Below are 21,022 nucleotides of genomic sequence, written 5' to 3' on the forward strand. Positions count from 1 at the left end.
AACTACAATATAATTTATCATTATGTAATTCAGATTTTTAATTTTCAAATTATTTTTTCCAAATATTTTCATTTTTCGAAAATTTAAACGATTTACTTCCTTTTCTCAGTTTATTCTTAACATAATACATTCTGAAATAGTTGATATGAACTTATGAATTAAGTAACATTATTGTAATAGAAGAATTTAAGACCTTCTAATTTGTCTGTGGATTAAGTCCATACCGTCAAGATGTAAACCGGTTAATAATTACATTATATTTGTTTTTCAACAGTTTCCAAATAATAATAATAATAATAATAATAATAATAATAATATCTCAATGTGTATATCGATATATACTTCATAATTAACAATTACAATATAATTTATAATTTCGTACATTTAGATTTTTTAAAAGAAATATTAAAAAATTGCTCGAAATATCTCAACATTTTAATTTCCTGGAATTTTATACAATTTATTTCCTTTTCAGTTTCTTCTGAAACAAATTTTTAAGTTTATGAGTAATATGATACCTATCAATGTAGGTACTTATGTTTGTGGATCAACTCTATACTATAAAGTTAGACTTTATTTTCGAAACAATTTTGCGTAGATATGACGTAACGTTGATGCCACTGTTCAATTAATGCAAGAAGCTTGGACCCAATTGCAGTTTCGGAGAACCCAACGAACAGCAACCGACAGTGGCGGCGATTAGTGTGGGTTGGGGAGCAGTGGCCCCCCTTTTTTGCCACTTTTGCCCCAGTACTATGCAAAACCTTATCTAAACTGTCCTTGCCCCCCCACCGGTTTTGGAACCCAATCGCCGCCACTGGCTACCGAAGATCCATTCCTTCAGATTCGCAACCCACAAAGGAAATCACCGAAAGAGCCGCAGGAAGTAGACCAAGACGCCTCTGTGACGTCGAAACTGGATCACGTGACGTCACGGATCCGAGAGTCCAATGGCCGGTTGGAAAGGCAAAGGCATCCTCCTCGCGTTGGTGGTCTTCAGTCGGCGCGAGCAAAAGAAAGTGAAAGAGTGAGTTCGTCAGTCGAAGTGGCGAGAAGTCTGGTGGTTGTTGTGTTGTGACCGCGTCTTGTGTCGAAACCCGGGCGAGGGAAACTTCAAGAGAATCGAGCCTAGCTTCAGGACATTTCGCGCGCTCTCTGGATCCCCCGTTGGACCTCTCCGCGTCATTCTATTGGCGCTGGACGAGCACGGGGTAGTTTGACGTCACTGTCGCGGCTGTCTCTACAACAAAAGTATACACCACCCTGTTCAGTCCTTCTGCAAGGTACAGTCTCGGCATTCGTATTGAGAGGTAAGTAACAATGAATTAGTGTTTAGTAATGGCAGTACCTTGGGGGGTAACCCCGCCGTCCCTGGAATGAGGAAACAGTTCTGTCTGGGTTTTAACGGCCCTCCCCGATGGCGTAGTGGTAACGTCGTCGACTTGTAATTAAGAGGTCTTCGGATGTTAGTATGTTTCAAAAAATGATTTTAAAAAATCATCTTCTCACCTTCTCATTTCTTTTTACAATATTCATAATTATTATTTATGTATAATTTCAGGACATTCGAATAATATTTAGGGTCGCGCAACACAATCGAATTTCTATTGCAAATTAGCAGAATGGACAGATGAAGGATAATGCATATTGCCATTATCCTAATATGTTAATACTATCAAAAGGGTACCCGGTGAAGGCAGGAAGAGCGTTCGTATCCCATTTTAAACTGTAGGGCCAATTCCGATTAGCCTATTTGTGCTTCAAGTGAACTCAAACTAAAAGACAGAAAAAACGAGATTTTCGCATTTCTTCCGCACCTTTACAATATACATTTTTTAATGCATACTTTTGTTGGTTATGTTTTACATATCTTCCTTTTTTCTGTTTCGTTTTATTTTCCTCACGCTCTCTCTTTCTCTTTCTTTCAGTACATTTATCTTTTTCTCCCTCGTTCTTTTTATCCCTCCCTATCCCTATATCTCTCTTCTTCTGTTTCCACCTCTCTCTCTCTCTGTCTCCTCTCTTTCTTTCTCTTTTTATTTTGCGTTTTCTTTCTCTCTCTTTCTCCTTTTATTTATTTCGCTTTTTCTTTCTCTATTTATTTTCTCTCTCTTTATTTCGCTTTTTTATCTCTCTCTCTCTTTCTTTCTCTCCTTATTTCGCTTTTTCTTTATTTATTTATTTATTTCGCTTTTTATTTTTTCTCTCTCTATCCCCATTCTGTCTCCTCTCTTTCTTTCTCTTTTTATTTTGCTTTTCCTTTTTTTTTCTCTCTCTCTCTTTATTTCGCTTTTTCTTTCTTTCTTTCTTTATTTTGCTTTTCTCTTTTTCTCTCTCTCTCCCATTCTCTGTTTCCTCTCTTTATCTTTTTATTTTGTTTTTCCTTTCTCTCTCTCCTTATTTCGATTTTTCTTTCTCTCTTTATTTAGTTTTTCTTCTCTCTCTCTCTATTTCACATTATCTTTCTCTCTCTCGTTCTCTCTTTATTTTGATCTTTCTCTCTCTTTATTTCGCTTTTTTCTCTCTCTTTCTTTCTCTCCTTCTTTCGCTTTTTCTTTCTTTCTTTCGCTTTTTCTTTCTCTCTCTCTTTATCTCGCTTCTTCTTTCTCTCTGTCTATCTTTCTTTCTCTCTTACCGGTGGCTCTAGAGCATCGTTTCTCAACCTACGGGGCGCGACCCACTGCTGGGTCCCGAAGGGGGGTTTGGTGGGTCGCGGTCGCGCTCGAAAATGTATTTACTCTGTCTTTAAAACCTATTACATTTAAATTACTAAGATATATTGTTTTAGCAATTTAAATTCAAAGCGTGCTCCCCGTAGTCTAAACTCTACATTCATGTTATTCGCGCTCTACCATTGCGCACATTAGTGACATTAGTTCGGTGAGTAAAAAAAGATATATGTTTTTATCAATTTCAGCATATGTGTTTAATTACATGTTAGGCTAGAGTAAATTAGTCTTTCAAATTACATATTTACTTTTGCACAATGAAGTATGTATAATATAAAAGAGAGCTTCTTAAAGTACTCGATGTTAGCAAAAATATGATTATAAACTGGGTGCACTCCCCTACAAGTAATTCTGCCGGCGCCCATGCTTATGGATCCTATGAAGTGTAATATCCTTCAAGGTGGGTCCTGGACTGAGAAAGCTTGAGAATAACTGCTCTAGAGGTATGTACAGAATCATTCGTGGCAGGTCAGGAATCACACACAGAGAGAAAGCGATAGAAATAGGAAAACGCAGAGGAATAAAGGAAGAAAGGGAGAACCATAGAAAGAAATGGAGAACGGTATAAAGAGAATGGGACAGGAAGAAAGAAAAAATGAAAGAGAAAGAGAAAGGCAATATTGATTGATTTGGTTTATTTTACTTTGCATTTCTACCACCTTTGGCTAACTGTGAAGATGAGGACGAGTGATGATATGATGAAATTGATGAAGGAACACTCACAAAGAACACCCAAGCACAGACTGGGATTCGAATCCGGGACCTGTGCCTTTCTGTGCTAGAAAGACAATATCATAGCGGTGATGTCCACCGATAGAATCTGTATGCCGACACCACTTCTCTCTCGCTTCTTCCGCTTATATTTTCCTGAGCCTCCGCCAATGGTGTTCTGGCAACTCTGCCGCTTTCTAATCAAGGTGTCCTGAGGTCGATTTCCGGTGGAGGCACCATTGCTCGGATCCAAGTACGTCCAATCCCGATTAACGTATCTTAGCATACATCAATTCAACTATACGACGCACGATTTTATTTAGAAGTGATATCGGGCGGAGCCACGCAGAGGGTGTGCGTGGCGGCCAGCCAATGGCAGGAGTGCAACGTTGTACAGTTAGGAAACTGCGGCGCGCAAGCCAAACGCCGTAAAAAAGTAAAGTAAAGTAAAAAAAAGTAAAGTGTTCCCCTGTGCATAGCACCACGCCATGAAGGCGTATAGGGGGTGTGGGGGTAACGCCCCACACTTTCTTGATCCGGTCGTGAGTGGGGGTGATGTGATCAGCATCACGCCCCTGACCGCCTTTACCCCCCAGGGTTTCCCCCAGGTACCCATGTTATTCGACGCTGGGTAGGCGCCGGGGCCGCTTCCACCGTTAGAAAAGTTCCCGGAAGCCAAACGCCGTGTTCTGTATTTTTTTGCGCGCAAAAAGTTTTCATAAAACTCGCCACTTTAAGGTTCATCATAAAATGGGACACGACATTTTGAACATGACTGTCCACAAGTCCCATGAATTTCCGTCTCCTACAGCCGGAGTTATCGTTTCTCGAAGAAACAACACGTCCCTACACACATAGAATGACCCTTTCCTTTTCCTTTCGTGTTCCCTTTGTTGTTTTTTCGTTGCCACCGTGTTGACCCTGCTGAGTTGTTGTGTCTTGGTAAAGCTATGGGTGTTAAATTCGGCTGAATATGCACAATGACCCTTCATTGTCGTGGGCGTTCAGGAACATTCCGAGTCAGTTAAGTCAGTTTGAGTTCAGCGTTTTCGTAACAAGGGCAGTGTAAGATAATTTTATTCGTACGCCACGAAGAACAGTTGTGAGAGGATTCAATACAGGCCTTATTGATCGATTTATTTTACTTCGTTTCTGATGAAGGGACACTTACAAACACCTATGCCCGGGCGGGGATTCGAACCCGGGACTCCTGGCGTTGTAGCGCGTTGTGAAATACAGCCCTTGTGTTCGATACTTGTGGAATAGTGTGTGTGTGGCGTGAGTGTTATTTAATAATGTCGCGCCGGCGCCATGGTGGAGTAGTTAGCATATCGCGCTACGACGCCATGTGTCCCGGGTTCGAATCCTGGCCTGGACATGGATGTATATGAATGTCTCTTCATCAATTTCATTATATCATCACTCATTCCCATCTTCGTAATTAGCCAAAAGTGACAGAAAAGCGAAGTAAAATAAAGCAAATCAAATCAAATTAATAATGTCGTTCTCGAAACCTAGTACCAGTAGTACAGGCACCAGTGGCGAAGCTCCTATGAGGCTTTTGAGGCTCAGCCTACCCAAAAAATGTTGAAATTAAAATGTTCTTGTACCCTGTAACAATCAAAGTTCGTTAAAACGAATTAAACTATGTAATCCGAACGTTTGGTTCCGCCGATCCTTCCACATATCTCGTCAGTCAGGCCAGAAAGACGAGAGCGCGTTCGGGCCGAACTGTGAGGCTTTTGACGAAAAGCCTCGCGTTTAAAGGCAGCTACAGCGTGAGCTCTGTGTAGGTGGGAACGGAGGGTAAGGGGAGGGGAGTGCCGATTCGCTGGGTGAAAGCGGCTAGCCTCAGAAACAAACTTTTGTGCTTCTAGTCTTCTTGTGCAAAGTCCGTCGTTCACGTGCTACATTGTTGAATGTTAATTTAATTCAAGTGCATGCGCGTGTGTGTTTGTGTGTGTGTCACATAGTGTATTTATGTTATAAAAATATAATACTGTGAAATTATGTGTTGAAAATTCTAAGAGGATTTGCAGTGAAATAAATGTAAGTGAACAAGACTTCGTGGCTCTCAGATGCTTAACCTACGAAATCTTGGACACACTGACTGTACAAATGGAAATACGTTTTGGAGATTTTGAAAAGATAAAATTTGTTGAATTGCTAGACCAAAATAGCTTTAGGGAATGTAAACTACATTTTCCTGTGATGAAATTAAATAACCTTCTGTCCACATATCCATTTTTCAACAAAGAACGATTAGAAAATGACTTATAGAATATCTATGCTGATGAAGAAAAGCATTTACCTCCTGCAGACCTTCTAAATACCTAAGTTAGCAATGATCTTCAAACAATCTACAAAGAAGTAACACAACTTATCAAGTTGGTCTTGACATTCTCTGTTACAACAGCTTCCTCCGAAAGAAGTATGAGTACCCTCAAGAGAGTAAAAAATTATTTCCGTAATTCAATGAAAAATGAAAGATTAAGTTCTCTCAGAACAATAGCCATTGAAAAAAAAAAACGGTTTCTATTGATCAAGGCTTCAAGGAAAGAGTAATTGATACTTTTGCGACCAACAAGAATCGACGCATGGACCCGCTGTATAAAAAAATATAAGCAGATTTTTCAGCCTACCCAGTATTTACGCCTTAGCTTCGCCACTGACAGGCACCAAGGGTAAAATACTCGTATTACGTTCACAAGACAGAAATCTTAGTTTTAAAGCTTATTCTTACTTCAAGGAATTGGCGTTCGCAAGAAGTGCGTGCTGAAACAGTGTTTTCTCAGAGTCGAGAACTTACGGCTAAAACGTTTGGTGTGTGTTGCGTATTATAATACAGGGTAAAATATCTACCACAGAAATCGGCGAACCCCTATTCAAATCTTCTGGGAAACATGCCAGAAAACAGAAACGAGAGTGATGATGATGACCTTGCAGTTCCTCTATAATAAATACCTTCAAACTTCTCTCAGGTAAGAGTTTCTCTTATATGCTGCAGTGGTATGATATAATTCTGTGTAGAATTATTCTCTATATATTTCATTGTACTTAAATATCACGTGCATGCATTAATATATATATAAAAATTTGAATATTGGACACAACGAATTCTCTGCGTTTTCCTTCCGCTAGCAGTTGGTTTGGCAACAGTGCGACAGCACTGGCTGCGTATTGGCTGAACTCATGTTCCTTCTAAAAGCGTACGCCGTATAGTGGCTATAATCGTGATGTTTTTATTTATATTCTAAGACATTCCGGGGGATCAAGCAAGACAGCCCCCCCCCCTAAATTACGACACCGTATATAGCATTCATATTTACGAGTTTAATCGCGACAATCAGGGATGATCCTAAAATTACAACATAACTTAGTGTATCTTATATATATATATATATATATATATATATATATATATATATATATATATATATATATATATATATTTGTTTAGAGCATGTTATCTACTGTAAGAACTTATCTGTTCGGTTTACGGTAATCATAACAAGAAAACAAGAGATTGTCTAGAAATAATTTATGTCTGTGTGTAATGTTCTGAAAATCGTATTATTGTTTATCAGTGACTAACTTATACGTTTTCGTAAGTTAATGTGAGTAAATATATTTAGTTTACTAGGTTAGGTGTAAGGCTTTCTCCCTTGAGAAAGTTAATGAGTTTGCCTTTAAAGTCCACTTTATGCACAGAAAGGCTAATCGAGACTGGGCCTACAGTTTAAAGTGGGATCCGAACCAGTACACTATGTGCTTCCACCGGGAATCGAACCCGGAACGTCTTGATTACAAGACAACGTTACCACTTCTCCATCTGGAAGGTCCCTTCGTTTAAGAAATTGTTGTTATTGAAATACTGAAAAGGGCCGCCCCCTTTTCCCTTCAAACGACCTTAGCCTCGTGGAATACAGTTACACAATTTTTCGTCCCTTAGAAGATAGACTATACCTCTCTTAAGAAATTGTGTCAGTGGAAGAAACGCAAAAAGACCGCCTTGACTTGGCTGGTTTTCGAATCCATCATTCCTGATTTCGTAGCGTGAAACACTAGTCATGTATTTCTCCTTCAATAATGGTGATAAAGGTTGGCCTATTGGATTGTACAATTCTTTTCTTATTTTTTTTTTCAGGGAAGTAGTGACAGTATTCAGTATATGCATTTCTTTCTTTATCCATAACAGTAAATTAGCCTAGTCCAACCTGGATTTCCATCGGCGTCGCCGAAACGGGGGAGAAAGTGGGCTGTGGCCCACCTTAAAATAAATCTAGCCCACACTCCAACCATAAGAAAAATTTTCAAAATTATTTAAAGCAAAATCTCGCACACGTGCCCAGGCGTATAAAGGGACGCAGATGGAACACAGAAGAAACAGTCTGAGAAACATAGGAAAGGAAAAAGAGAGATAAATAGAAAGAGGAAGAGAGAGAAGGCAGAAAAAGGAGTGTTGAGAACAGAGGAAGAAAGGAAGCGAGAAGGAGATAAATCAGTAGAACAAATAGAAAACAGGAAGCAAGAAAGAGAAACAAAGAAAAAGGGAAAGAGAAACGTAGAAAGATGGAAAAAAAGAGAGAATGAAAGAGATAAAAAGAGCAAGAGGAAAAGATAGAGAGAAAGAAAAGAAGGAGAATGAAAATGAAAGAAATAAACAGATTTAGAGAGAAAAAAGAAAATGTTAGAAAGAAAGAAGTAGAAGAGAGAGTAAAATAAAAGAGATGAACAAAATATGAAAATAAGATAGAAGAAAGAATGAAAAAAGAGAGAAAGAAAGAACGAAAATTTGGAAGGAAAGATAGAGAAACAGAGTACGAGAGAAAGAAGATAGAACGCGGAGCCAAGTCAACCTTCTCAAACTAATTTTTTTGGTGGCATTTATTTATTTAATTACATATTGAACACAACAGGCGAATGCCCAATTACAGTGTTCTACATTTTCTGCTTTGCTTTTGTAAAGTTACAGTTTGATAAGAAAAATTATTGTTCAGAAATGCATATAAACATAAAACATGTCAACGCTAAATTAAATGTATATACAACAGTTAATAAAGCGGGTTATATGTAATAATAATACATGATAATTGAAGAGAGTGAAATAAAATATCTGACTATTATGTACAAAAATAGCCTACATGAATACAACATTTCAAATATTAGAATGCACAACGTATTTATCTTTACACTGAGTATTTCAGATCTTTACCACCATGTAAAAAGAATATATATACTAATATAACGCGTCTGACTACCATGTTCAAGGTCCCGGGTTCGATCCCCGGCCGGTTCAAATCCGGGAACTTTTCTAACGGTGGAAGCGGCCCCGGCGCCTACCCAGCGTCGAATAACATGGGTACCTGGGGGAAACCCTGGGGGGTAAAGGCGGTCAGGGGCGTGATGCTGATCACATCACCCCCACTCACGACCGGATCAAGAAAGTGTGGGGCGTTACCCCCACACCCCCTATACGCCTTCATGGCGTGGTGCTATGCACAGGGGAACACTTTTTTTACCATTAATATAATACATTATAAATTACATAAAATATGGAAATAAAATAAAAACACAGTAAAAATCAAGGATAAAAGTTATTTACCTTCTAAACTACAGTGAATTAAAATTGAAACTTTTGAGACTGAAGCCCACATTCTTCCTGAGTATTTCTTAAAAGAAAAACCTTAGGTAAATTATTAATTAACAATAGGATAATTTTACAGTGCCTGTTTCTCAACGTTCACTTTGTTTATGCAATCTGGGCTAAATCTTACCAAAAGAAATCTACGCTTATGTCTGTTTAAAACATGTCAATTTTCTGCAAGGACTTCCATACAGTTTCAACGTTCTAAAAGAAAGCGAAGTGTTCCAAAGTGATACTTTTGGCTCGCAAGAAAAGAGCATGAGTTGACGCAAGGGAAAACGTGTAACAATAACACATAGGCGGCTTAAACGTTTGAACCACGCATGATAAATGAAGGAATACATCATGGATGAGCAAAGCTCCGTGCAGAAACAGCGAAATAATCACAGGGTCTTATTACAATATGCAGTGTTTTTCCACGACCTTTCAAAGCGAACTGTGTGACGATTTAGATGTTGCCGGATTTCTCGTCTTCTTGAAGCTAAGTACGATTTGGTTCTCCATACCACTATTTATGATATATTAGGAACGAATGTTTGTGCACTGAAATTAACCTCAGCCTGGCTTCGCAGGCCAATGTTGCCACAACCAGTAGGGATAATAATGCATTAATATTATGTTAAAACCACATTTCACCAAATTATGTTAGTTCTTATCTAACTCCTAACATAACTGGAGAGTGAACGTTTCATGTTATACTCTGGTAGAAGTTTCAGTAAAGTTAACCATGTACTACCGTTCAAATTGAACAGTCTTTGTTAATACACAAAAAAGGAATGTGACAGTTTTTTTAAAAAAATTGAAATTGGAAAATTTTATAACGCATGAAGACAGATTATGATTATAAATTGCAGTTGCTGTACCATAAACATATTTTTTTGAAAGCCGACGTATTACATTAATTACGGTAACCACGTATGACAGTTAATACTTTGAAAAACGATCGATAATTGTATGACAGCAGAAATTAACAGTCTTGTATGTACAGTAAAACCTCGTTAATCCGGACTAATTGGGGGGATAAGCTGACCGGTTTAACGAAAGTCCGGATTAAGTGAAATAACCTAAAAGAACAGTAGAAAGTGCATTAAAACTCCTTTTATAGCAACAAAACACGTTTATTATGGTGTATTTAAAAGGCATAGGCCTAAATACACTATACAGTACAATACAAAGTCTGCGGGAAACAGAATTTCATCAGTGGTTGACTGCCTTTTCTTTGGGAAGTTCTCTTGTTGACTTCTAGACACATTTAAAACCTTACATTCTGGTTGTTTTTTTTTTGGGGGGGGGGCTGTCCGGATTAAGCGAAGTCCGGCTTATCGGGGTCAGGATTAACGAGGTTTCACTGTACTTGCAGTTTTGTTATTTTACGTCGCATTTCTGAGATTTTTTGTTCATTTCTGTAACTTTTGGCTAATCGCAAAGATGAGGACGAGTGATGATAGCCTATGGTGAAATTGATGAAGGGTTACTCCCAAACACCATTCCCCAGGTCGGGATTCAAACTCGGGATCCCTGGCGTCGTAGCGCGCTGTGTGCTAACCACTCCGCCACGGGGGGCAGCACTGTCTGGGACTTTTGGTTAGTTTGCACTTTTGGCTAATGGCGAGGATGAGTGATCACATGATGAGTGGTCACTCACAAAGAACATCCATGCCCAAGTCGGGATTCGAACCCGGGACCCCTGGCGGAAAACATGAAATTGAAGAAGGGACAATCACAGTCTCAAATAGACCCGGCTGTAAGTTCAGACGCCAGAGCCTCGTTAATCTTCAAAATACAGTCCAGGGTGTAAAACGTGGAAGAGAGGTTCACATTTGGGTGTCTTTAAAAAGGATCACCCCTTATACCTTCATACATCTTACTAAAAATGTGCTTATAGACAGTGATGTGCGTCTGCGTAAACAACGATAGTCTACATTCTACACGTAGACTATTTTATACACGTAGATTATGTAATCTATTTAAACAACATGGCAAAAGGTGATAACTTAGCAAAGGGCGCCGTGGAATTAAAAGAAAATTATACTGCGTATCAGTTGCTGATGTGTGAAGAGAACTTTTCATACTCTTTCCTTCAAATTCGAACATTTTCTCACCTAGGAAGAAACCTAATATGGGAAATATTCTAGTATTTTATGGGGAAAACACCACTCTTGCCTCACGACTGCCATCTGTTGTTGTTTTTTGCATACTATTTATCTTCTTCCATACTTGATGATAGAAGAGAAGATAAATTTTGTTGTAAATAGGATTCTTTCCATTTCGTTAGGAACCAATATAGTTGAAACTGTCACTTTCTTTTCATGAAACCCTTGAAAATTAATTTTAATGCATTTAGATTGTCTACGCAGTCTATGTAAACTACAACCCAATGTAATCTACGCGTAGATTACGTGTAGACAACGCATGTAGACGTAAACTTATAGTCTACCTACGGCACATCACTGGCCGTCCTCCTCCGTGCGGTCTAAGGCACTGTGCTTTGGGTTCCGACTGCGGGACGGCATGGGTTCAGTCCCTGAGTTTTCGCCCTGTGTATGGGACCGGTGGCAGCCCACCATCCTGAGGAAATTCGGGAGCTACGAGTGATTAGCGTAACCCGATATAGGATATATCCTATAACGGCTGAGGGTTCGACGTGCTGACCCCACGTCACCACATTACCGGTTGAAGATCTCCACACCTCCAGGTAGGATTGTGGCAGGTAGACTGGCAGTCTGGCGATATGCCAACGCCCTTCAAGGGCTGTCGAGCCAAGGGTTGTTATTATTATAGTAGAACACCACCGAATACTTGGCATCTACAAGAGACAAGATTTTACTTCGCATTTCTGCCACTTTTGGCTAATCGAGAAGATGAGGATGCGTGATGATACAATGAAATTGATCAAGAGAGACTCACAACACATGCCAGATTCGAAACCGGGACCCCTGGCGTCGTAGCGCGCTGTACTAACTACGCCGCCACTACCAAGCTCATGCAGCAGTATCCGGATGTATGTGTACCAGTACTGGTTCGCGTACCATAGTTTGACAAATCCTGATCTAAATTAAAGCATTGATTCTGCGTTGAAGCAACGTTCCAACTATTTTTCCCCCAATCAAAACAACAAACAAGGAGGATGGGAAGGCTCTCGCATCAGGAAATGCAGGGAAGCTGCGTTCCCATGCCAACAACATCTCCCAGAGAGCTTTCTCCGGAAGGATCGAGGCATCCTCTGAGTAATAAAGTTGTAGCAGATGTATTTCCCATCAGGTTTTTGGGGTCAAAGAATCGCAGGTACAGGAACGCCTCATAACCATGCGAGAGTTTCTCCCTCGATTCCTTTCATTGGACGGAGCATTGGGAAATATTGTGCTTAGAAATGACACAAGCATTTTCAAGGTTTTCCCAACGACTTTCTGACATAATGAGCATGCATGTAGCCTCAATCGCCAGTTCATTAGGTTTACTGCGTAAGATGAACTGTACAGTGGGATCCATGAGTATTACCATGCAAATTGTCCATCACCATGTTTGTGCACTTTATTTGATTCAATAAGAGCTTCAAGAATTAAAGGAAAACTCAAAACAAGTTGTTGACAACTTCTGCACCAGCATACATGAAAATCCATCGCTTAAAAACACACAGGATGTGAGAGAAAAATTAATGAAAATAGTCATGGACAATTTGCCGAGCAATATTAGTGGATCCCACTGTACATCCCCTTACCTCCCTTCCCCTTTCGTTCTCAGAAGCCTCGTCCACGGACCCGGACCCCCCCCCCCGAAAGACTTGCCAAGTAAAGAAATTAAATAATGAAAATACGTTTTTAGTATTTGTTGTGTAATCGAAGCTTATTTATTTCCGGCGAAATTATTGGAAGGCAATGATTATATTGAGATCGAACGGTTGTGAAGGGTAGTACCAGAGAAGATTTATGCACACTGCTACTTATAATAACATGCATAACACGTTAATAAGGAAGTTGGTTTTTGTCTGCTGGGTTTAACATCCTTTTTTGTTATTCAATAAATATTCAATTCTTTATCTATTAGACATTAATTTCCTAGCTGGAGCAGTATTTTTTATACAATTTTTTGCGATATTAACCACACCTGAGCTAGATAATGAATACTTGCTGTTATATCTCTAGTCTTATATCGACTTTTTACCTATTCACGTAATAATAATAATAATAATAATAATAATACATTATTAATTAACTTACATATTTAATTAATGTCATTAATTTAATTTAATGTGATGGCATTAATTGAATCATACTAGTATTTTTATTGTTATTATTATATTTCTAAGACTTCGTTCAGACCCCCCCCCCCGAAATATATTTCAAGATACGTGCCTGTTGTTGAGTGATCTATTGAAACATCTCCTTCAAAATCATTGTGGAAAGGAAGAGCAGGATCTGGCCACTACGTAGACCACAGGAGTCCTTACAAATCATTCCCAGGTTCCTGAAGCAACTTTTGCAAGGAGACTTGCTTTGTGGGAAGGTCCCGGCTTCCGTGTCGATGTGGTTAGCACATCGCGCTACGACGCCAGAGGTCCCGGGTTGGAATCCCGGCCGGAGCATGGGTGTTTGTGAGTGACCATCCATCAATTTCATTATATCATCATTCATCCTCATCTTCGCGATTAGCCAAAAGTTGCTGAAAAGCAAAGTAAAAAAAAAAAAAAACAATTAAATGAATTAAAGATTTGTGGGAAGGGGCATCATCCTGCTGGAGTGAGTGAATTAATGGGTGTATCGGGACATGGCCATTTTGCACCCTTCTCAATAAAACGGTAGAGACTCCTTATCTAAAACCCTTTCCTAGTGTCATACAAGTATGTATCAAAAAGTTTAAGCACAGTTAAACGTTTATCTGTAGTTTAAGTATGCAGCCATGATTGATATAGTTAATTGTACTTCGCCTTTCTGCCAATTATAGGTAATCGCGACGATGAGGATAAGTGATGATATGATAAATTTGATGAAGGTACACTCACAAAAAACACCCATGCCAGGCCGGGATTCCAAGCCAGGACTTCTGGCATCGTAGGTCGGCTGACACATTTTAGACAAACTGAACTTTTGAGAAAGGGACAATCATTTCTGTACGTTCAACAGCAAAGAGATGGTGAAACAAAAGTAACAATCCCAATTGCTCAGAACAGAACGAGGGGGCAGAAAGTATGTAAGTGGAACAATCCCCAGACGGAGACTTGAAAGCTCATGTTTCGCCTTTTGTCCGGATGCGCGCCACCGTGAAGGCTATTCTCATGCTCGATATCACTCCCTGGGCGGGCGGGGTAGTAGCCTCACGGTTTCTCCATGTGGGAACGGCTTGCAAAAAAATAAAGAAGAAAATAGAGATTCGGTATGGCGAAACGGTCATGAAGCTGGTTACACATCTTCGCAAAAAAGAAGAAAATGCAGTTCTTTGGAATTCGAGACGAGATCGAAACATGGCCGTATGTACTTTCTGCAGCCCAAGAAGAGTAAAATTTGAATAGTTATAATCCATTAATAATAATAGTAATAACCATGGGTAGAAAAATACAGGACGCCGGAATTTTTAAATTCAGTGGCCCCAAAAATATATATATTTTTAATATTTCCAGTTCGCTTATGAAAATTTCAACAGTATTCAACATTTTTTCCAAAAAATGAGTACAGTATGTATTTTTTTAAACTTATGTGTTGTCTGTAAGACGTCAGAATTATAAACATGCCATTATAAATTTTTGGTAGTGTCTTCTGCCACGTTCTTTTTCTGTTGTAACCCAAAAGAGACATGCGCGTGGCAGCAGACTCAGCCTTTGTTTTATCGTGATTTCATCATGCTATGTATGCAATTACGTCTGTAACACATACTGTGAAATTTTAGCGATTACTTACACAAAAATGTTTTAAGATTAGGTCCCTTAGAATTCTTCTAATAATAAACCTAAATGCTCTCGTAGTTAGGTTAAGTTCTGTTAGCACTAAAATAATATCGCTAAATGCTTTCTAAGGAGAAAGGTTCTAAATTACATGTACATTCATTCCCACCAGTCATAAACTTGCATATTTCTCGTCTTCATCTGTTCTTAAGATTTGTAACATCCTCTTAGCAGACGAATTACGTGGCAGGAGCAAATGTGACGCTTATTTTTACTCATGACACGCGCTTGGCAGCAGACTCGGCCTAAAATTTTTGCACTGTCTCTAGCCGAATTTTAAAATCTGCTGCGATTATTGATGCTATTACCAGTTGAGCCTTCTTGAGGAAGTCCACTCTGGCGCAAGAATTAATTACTTTTAATCCAGTCTTGTATTAATTAATAAATTAAATATTTGAAGATCATATTTCAAAATGTGTAGTTTAATTTAGGGATCGCATCCACTACCTCTTGATTATATGCCTTTTAAGAAAAACTGGCTCCTGAGAAAGAAGGGGCTGGTGCCTGTGTTACTTTTAATTCTTTTCTATCCACGGTAAAAACTATTGTTTGATGTTAATTACATTAAATTTCCATCATTATTATCATTAAACAAGTTTACAATTAACCAATAAAATATTTCCTTTCAAACAATCACATTGTACAATGTACACTTCATATATCAACAGTCGACCTCCATGTCTAGCACAGAGCTGTACAACGCCAGGGGTCCCGGGTTCGAATCCCGACATGGGCAATTTCATCATATCGTCACTCGTCCTCATCTTCGCGATTAGCCTAAAGTGGTAGAAATCAATTACTATACTGACAATAATATTATTAATCTTCAATATGTTCATTGAAAGAGTACATTCATTTTTCTATTTTCAACTTTTGAAAATATTCTATCAAAATATGGCTGAATATTGACATTTGACACTACATGCAATTAGTAAGATTATTTTACTAATCGGGAAGTTGAGGATGAGTGATGATGAAGGGACACACACAGAGAACAACCATGCTCAGGCCGGGAATCGAAACCGGGATCCCTTGCGTCGTAGCGCGGTGTGATAACAACTTCGCCAGGGATGTGGGCTTATTTTACTATGCAACTACCCCCCGATTGTTTATAAATAAGTAATATATTTTGTCTATAATAATTGGAAATTCAATCCATTAGCAGAAATTAAGTGTCTGTGCTGCGTGGTTGCATATACATTAAGGAGAAAATCCAGTGTTTTCTAGGGCTCGTAGCATCGGAACGAATCGTCAAAAATAAAAATAAAATGAATTGAGAAAAGTTATTTGGCTTCAGTGACTCCTATACACTGTGAAAGTATGTGCGGTGACTTTGTTTGAGTTGTTACATTAAGGCTACTTTGCGCACAGAAAAGCTCATCAGGACTGGACCTACAGTTTAAATTGGTATCAGAACTTGTAGGTGCCTCAACCTGGCATCGAACCCGGGACCCTTTGATTACAAGGCGACGACAGTGGCTGATGATCGTTGGTCTGGGTGTCCATAATTTCAGCCCCGGACTATGCAGGTGATGGACGAAAATATGGAAACACCACGACATTAGAACGGGTGATATCGACGCGATTTTTCCACTTGAAATCGGATGCGGTGCGACATTCTTTTGTTTTGCGCCGTGAGATAGGACCAGTGATGTGCGTCTACGCGTAAACAACGATAGTCTACATTCTACACGTAGACTATTTTATACACGTAGATTACGTAATCTATTTAAACAACAAGGCGAAAGGTGATAACTTAGCAAAGGGCGCCGTGGAATTAAAAGAAAATTATACTGCGTGTCAGTCGCTGATGTGTGAAGAAAACCTTTCATACTCTTTCCTACAAATTCGAACAATTTTTTACCTAGGAAGAAACCTAATATAAGAGATATTCTAGTGTTTTATGGGAAAAAGACCACTCTTGCCTCACGACTGCCATCTGTTGTTGCTTTTTGCATACTATTTATCTTCTTCCATAGTTGATGATAGAAGAGAAGAGAAATTTTGTTGTAAATAGGATTCTTTTCATTTCGTTAGGAACCAATATAGTTGAAAATGTCACTTTCCCTTCATGAAACCCTTGCAAATTAATTTTAATTCACTTTAGATTGTCTACGTAGTCTATGTAAACTACAACCCAATGTAATCTACGCGTAGATTACGTGTAGACAACGCATGTAGATGTAAACTTATAGTCTACTCCACATCACTGGATAGGACTGGTAGGAGTCGACAGTTGCACTGTAGCGTGCAGTGCAGTTGATACTGAATCATGTCGGACCTGACAGTGTTTCAAAGAGGGCAAACTGTTGGTGCCCGCTTTGCAGGCGCCTCTGTTACAAAAGTAGCCACGTTATTTGGCGTATCGAGAGGGACTCTATCCAAGATCATTATGACATAATAGTGTGTCTGGAAAGACATCATCAGATAAACACCTGCGTGGATGAAAATGTACAGTGAGGAGGATTGTGACCATGTCTATCATGAAGAATGGTGCAAGATCCCATTATCCACCATCCAGGACTTGCATTTGTCCATTCCTCGAAGACTGCAGGCAGTTTTGGAAGCTAAAGGCGGTCCTGCACCTTATTGGCTACAGCATTCCGGCTTTTCTTCGAAGATGTTTCCATATTTTTGTCCATCCCAAACAAATTTGGCGAAACAGTTACATAACACCCTGTATATAAGCGCCCGTTGTCATTGAGCAGGTACATAGATTAGGTCAAGGTTCTCGCATCGTGAACGCAAGAAAAGCTTTACTCGAGGCAATTGCTTGTGTAGATTGCGAAGGGCTCCGAGGGGGCAGAGCCCGTAATAAATTAGAACGCAACGCTTAGCAATTTGTCATAATTTCTAAGTCCGGTGTTATTGCGACAGTTTTTCGAGTAACTCACGATTTACATTGTGGAAATGATGCAAAAAAGACAACACGATTCCGAACAATACAGAAAGTCATCAATTACTGTGGGTGGGTGCCCTGCGTACCAGAGAACGGAATTGCCTTCTTTTAAAAGAACCTTTCTCCCCTGCACCGAACAAGAGCGGAACATTGTCGCGTACACAGAGCCATACTCCAACCATGTCCAAAGCTTGGATCGCTAGATGCCGGTAGATCGCGATATTTTCAGCAGGGTGGCCAAATTTTAAGAAACTAGATAGCAGGACGTCAGGGTGTGCCAACAGCGAGGGCCAGAGAGAATTACTTGGTGGGGATGGCCAAATGCGGATAAAATTTTATCCGCATATCGGTTAATTTTCGATCTGGATTTCAAACATCTAGATATAGGACGTACGAATTATTAGGATATTCGAAATGTCCGGATATTCGAATTATCTCAAATGTCCGGATATTAGGGTTATCCGAAATGTCCGCATATCCGGATTATGCACATTATATTCATTCTTCCACGTCACGTCAGGATTTTTCACAATTAAACAATCAAAATTATCATATTCGCAATTCCATTACGTTCATTACAGAGTGCAAAAATATAAATTTAAACAAAGGAAATTTCGGATGTTTACAAACCAATAGGTGATTCTGGAAGTATTTTGAATGCTGATCATGCACATGACACATATTTCTTCCCATCACGTTAGGATTTTCCCCTAGATCATGATTTTTCTCCACGTCATTAAATTCAATCAACATACAACAATATAAAATTGAGTTTTGGATATTTTGTGAAGAAAAATTTTATGAAAGATTTCGAAAATGGGATTTACGGAATCAAAGTTTACAATTTTCATGTCAATGTGTCTTGTAAAGATGGAAGGTGGATTAAATGCTTACTATTCTATGTGCATTTGTAGTTCGAAATTGGAGGATTTGTATTGTAGAAAGCTAATATTTTACCATCATCTAAACAGAGCCATCTATTGAGGAAATCATGGAACTACACATTTTATTGTGAAATTCAAGCAGTTAATATATTTGCTAAACAGATGTGCACGATTACCAGAAGAATTTGGTATTGGTGAAGATTCATTTTGTTTGTCGCCTTCCTATAGAAAAAAGTTTGTTTGGATTAACCAAAAAATAGTTTCTGCAACCAAACATTTGTTTATAGTTACCAGATAATTTGGTCAAAATTACCAAATTAATTAAACGCAACTAATTTTTTTTGTTTGCAGTTATCAACATTTGTTTTTTCTGTGAATATGGTAAAAAAAGGAAACAAAAAATATATATATCTAAGAAAAATGAATCATAAGAGAAAGTACATAATGCATAGAATGTTATATAGTACGAAAGTAAAATAAAGAAAGAGAGGGTGTTATGTATATTTTGTTTGAAATCGGATGTATAAAGCTGTCCATGGGAGTGTCGACTGGTTCTGCGATGATAATGTAATTTTAAGAAACACACACACACATATAGGTATGTATGTATATATATACATACCTATGTGTGTATATGTGTGCAAAGTTTTCCAGTATCCCTGTCCGTTAGGTAGAATATCCGTCAGAGGAAGTTTTATTTTATATATACAGGGTGCGACACTGAATAGGGTGATTTTAAATACTCCGCACTAAAGCTTAAAAATGACAGTAGTATGATGTTGTAGACACGCTATTTTAATTAAATACTTGATGCGTATTGCGACATGGCCTGGGGGAAGGGGATGCCCTATTGCCTGTACGTACAAGGCCCTTTCGTGTTGTGCCACTAACCAACACGAAGAACCGTCATTTTTTAATCTTGGCGGGAAATAATAAGACAATATGCAACAGGTGGTGGTTCTATGTGTTTTTTCCGTGCCTTGTGTCGTCATTCGTTAGCATTAAAAGCGTAATTCGCGAGCATCAAAGCAAGGAATGGCTCTTATCGTTAATAAGCTTACGTGTCACGGTTACAGACGAAGGTAGCCGTGACAAATTCATTCTGCTCGGAATGCGACGGCGTTTCTCTTCGCCCGGCTAGAAAGTGAAAACGCCATTCCTGTTGTGGCTGGTGGACCCATAATTTCGTGACCAAATCGTGACCATGTCTTTTAAGGGTTCTTGCAAAAAGAGACGAGTAGTGGCTCGAAGGCGACGATCTCTTTCGTAAACAATCGCTGCGATATAATTGTGCACTTAAAAGAGGAGAAATTTAACTTGTGGCTTCCGATTGTAAGACAGGTGGAACCTCTGCTCCCTCAGGCTCGATGTTTCAAGTTGACTAGCGCAGTGTTGCCACATGAAAGGGAAATTTCCCTGGACTCAGAGAAATTCAATTGGAAATTTTAGGGGGAAAAGGAAAATATCAAGGTTGCAGGGAAATTTGATTTTTTTCCGGCTGCAGCTAGGATAATCCTTTGTGAAGCTCGTGTCCCTTCATTTCATCTTTTCACTATTCATCCTCATCTTCGCGATTAGCCAAAAAAGGGAATTAAAAAATCCATTCATTCCATCAATAAATCAATTTGAAGACTCATAGTGGTTCGAATCGCACTTTAAACTGTAGGTCCAGTCCCGATTATCTTTCCTGTGCGTAAAGTGGACTTAAAAAGAACACCCAATCAACTAGAATTATAAATTTGATTTCATGAACAAGTAACATTTTTTAAATGACTTCAGTAACTAATCGATTTATTTGGTTATTTACGCAGCTTTTCTGCCACTCTTGGCTAATGGCGACGATGAGGATGAGTGATAGTGTGAGGAAATTGATTAACGGACAATCACAAACATACATGGACAACAGTGGCGGCGATTGGGTTCGAAAACCGGGAGGGGGGGGAAGTGCAAAACTGGGTGGCAAAGGCCGTATATTTCCCTTTGTATATAAGGTTTAGCATAGTGCGGGGGCAAAAGTGGCGAAATGTTTTGGGGGGGGCAACTGCCCCCTCATCCCCCTAATCACCGCCACTGATGGGCAAGATGCAAAAATCTCTTAGAGAATTATCCTGGATGTGAATCCAGGCGCCAGAGCCTCGCTAGTCTGCAAAATGTTGTCCAGGGTAGAAAACGTCACCCCTTACAACCCAAAATTCAATATCAACATTCAGTTTCGTT

The 21,022-nt window shown here is 39.1% G+C and overlaps 1 protein-coding gene across 3 annotated transcripts in view; it reads left to right on the forward strand.

Moving 5' to 3' along the window:
* Positions 1 to 21,022, forward strand: part of LOC145997321 (proton channel OtopLc-like) — a 228,506-nt gene that overhangs the window by 50,325 nt on the left and 157,159 nt on the right. The window contains exon 1 of one of the 3 annotated variants that reach the window (XM_083134234.1): positions 1,012 to 1,310. The exons of the other annotated variants lie outside the window; for them this stretch is intronic. The gene's annotated coding sequence lies outside the window, so the exon portion shown is untranslated. Of the gene's footprint in view, positions 1 to 1,011; positions 1,311 to 21,022 lie in introns of those variants that run through there. 3 annotated transcript variants of the gene reach the window in all.

The sequence above is a fragment of the Lepisma saccharinum genome, chromosome 13, assembly GCF_977018435.1.
Source record: "Lepisma saccharinum chromosome 13, izLepSacc3.1, whole genome shotgun sequence".
NCBI classification, from domain to species: domain Eukaryota; kingdom Metazoa; phylum Arthropoda; class Insecta; order Zygentoma; family Lepismatidae; genus Lepisma; species Lepisma saccharinum.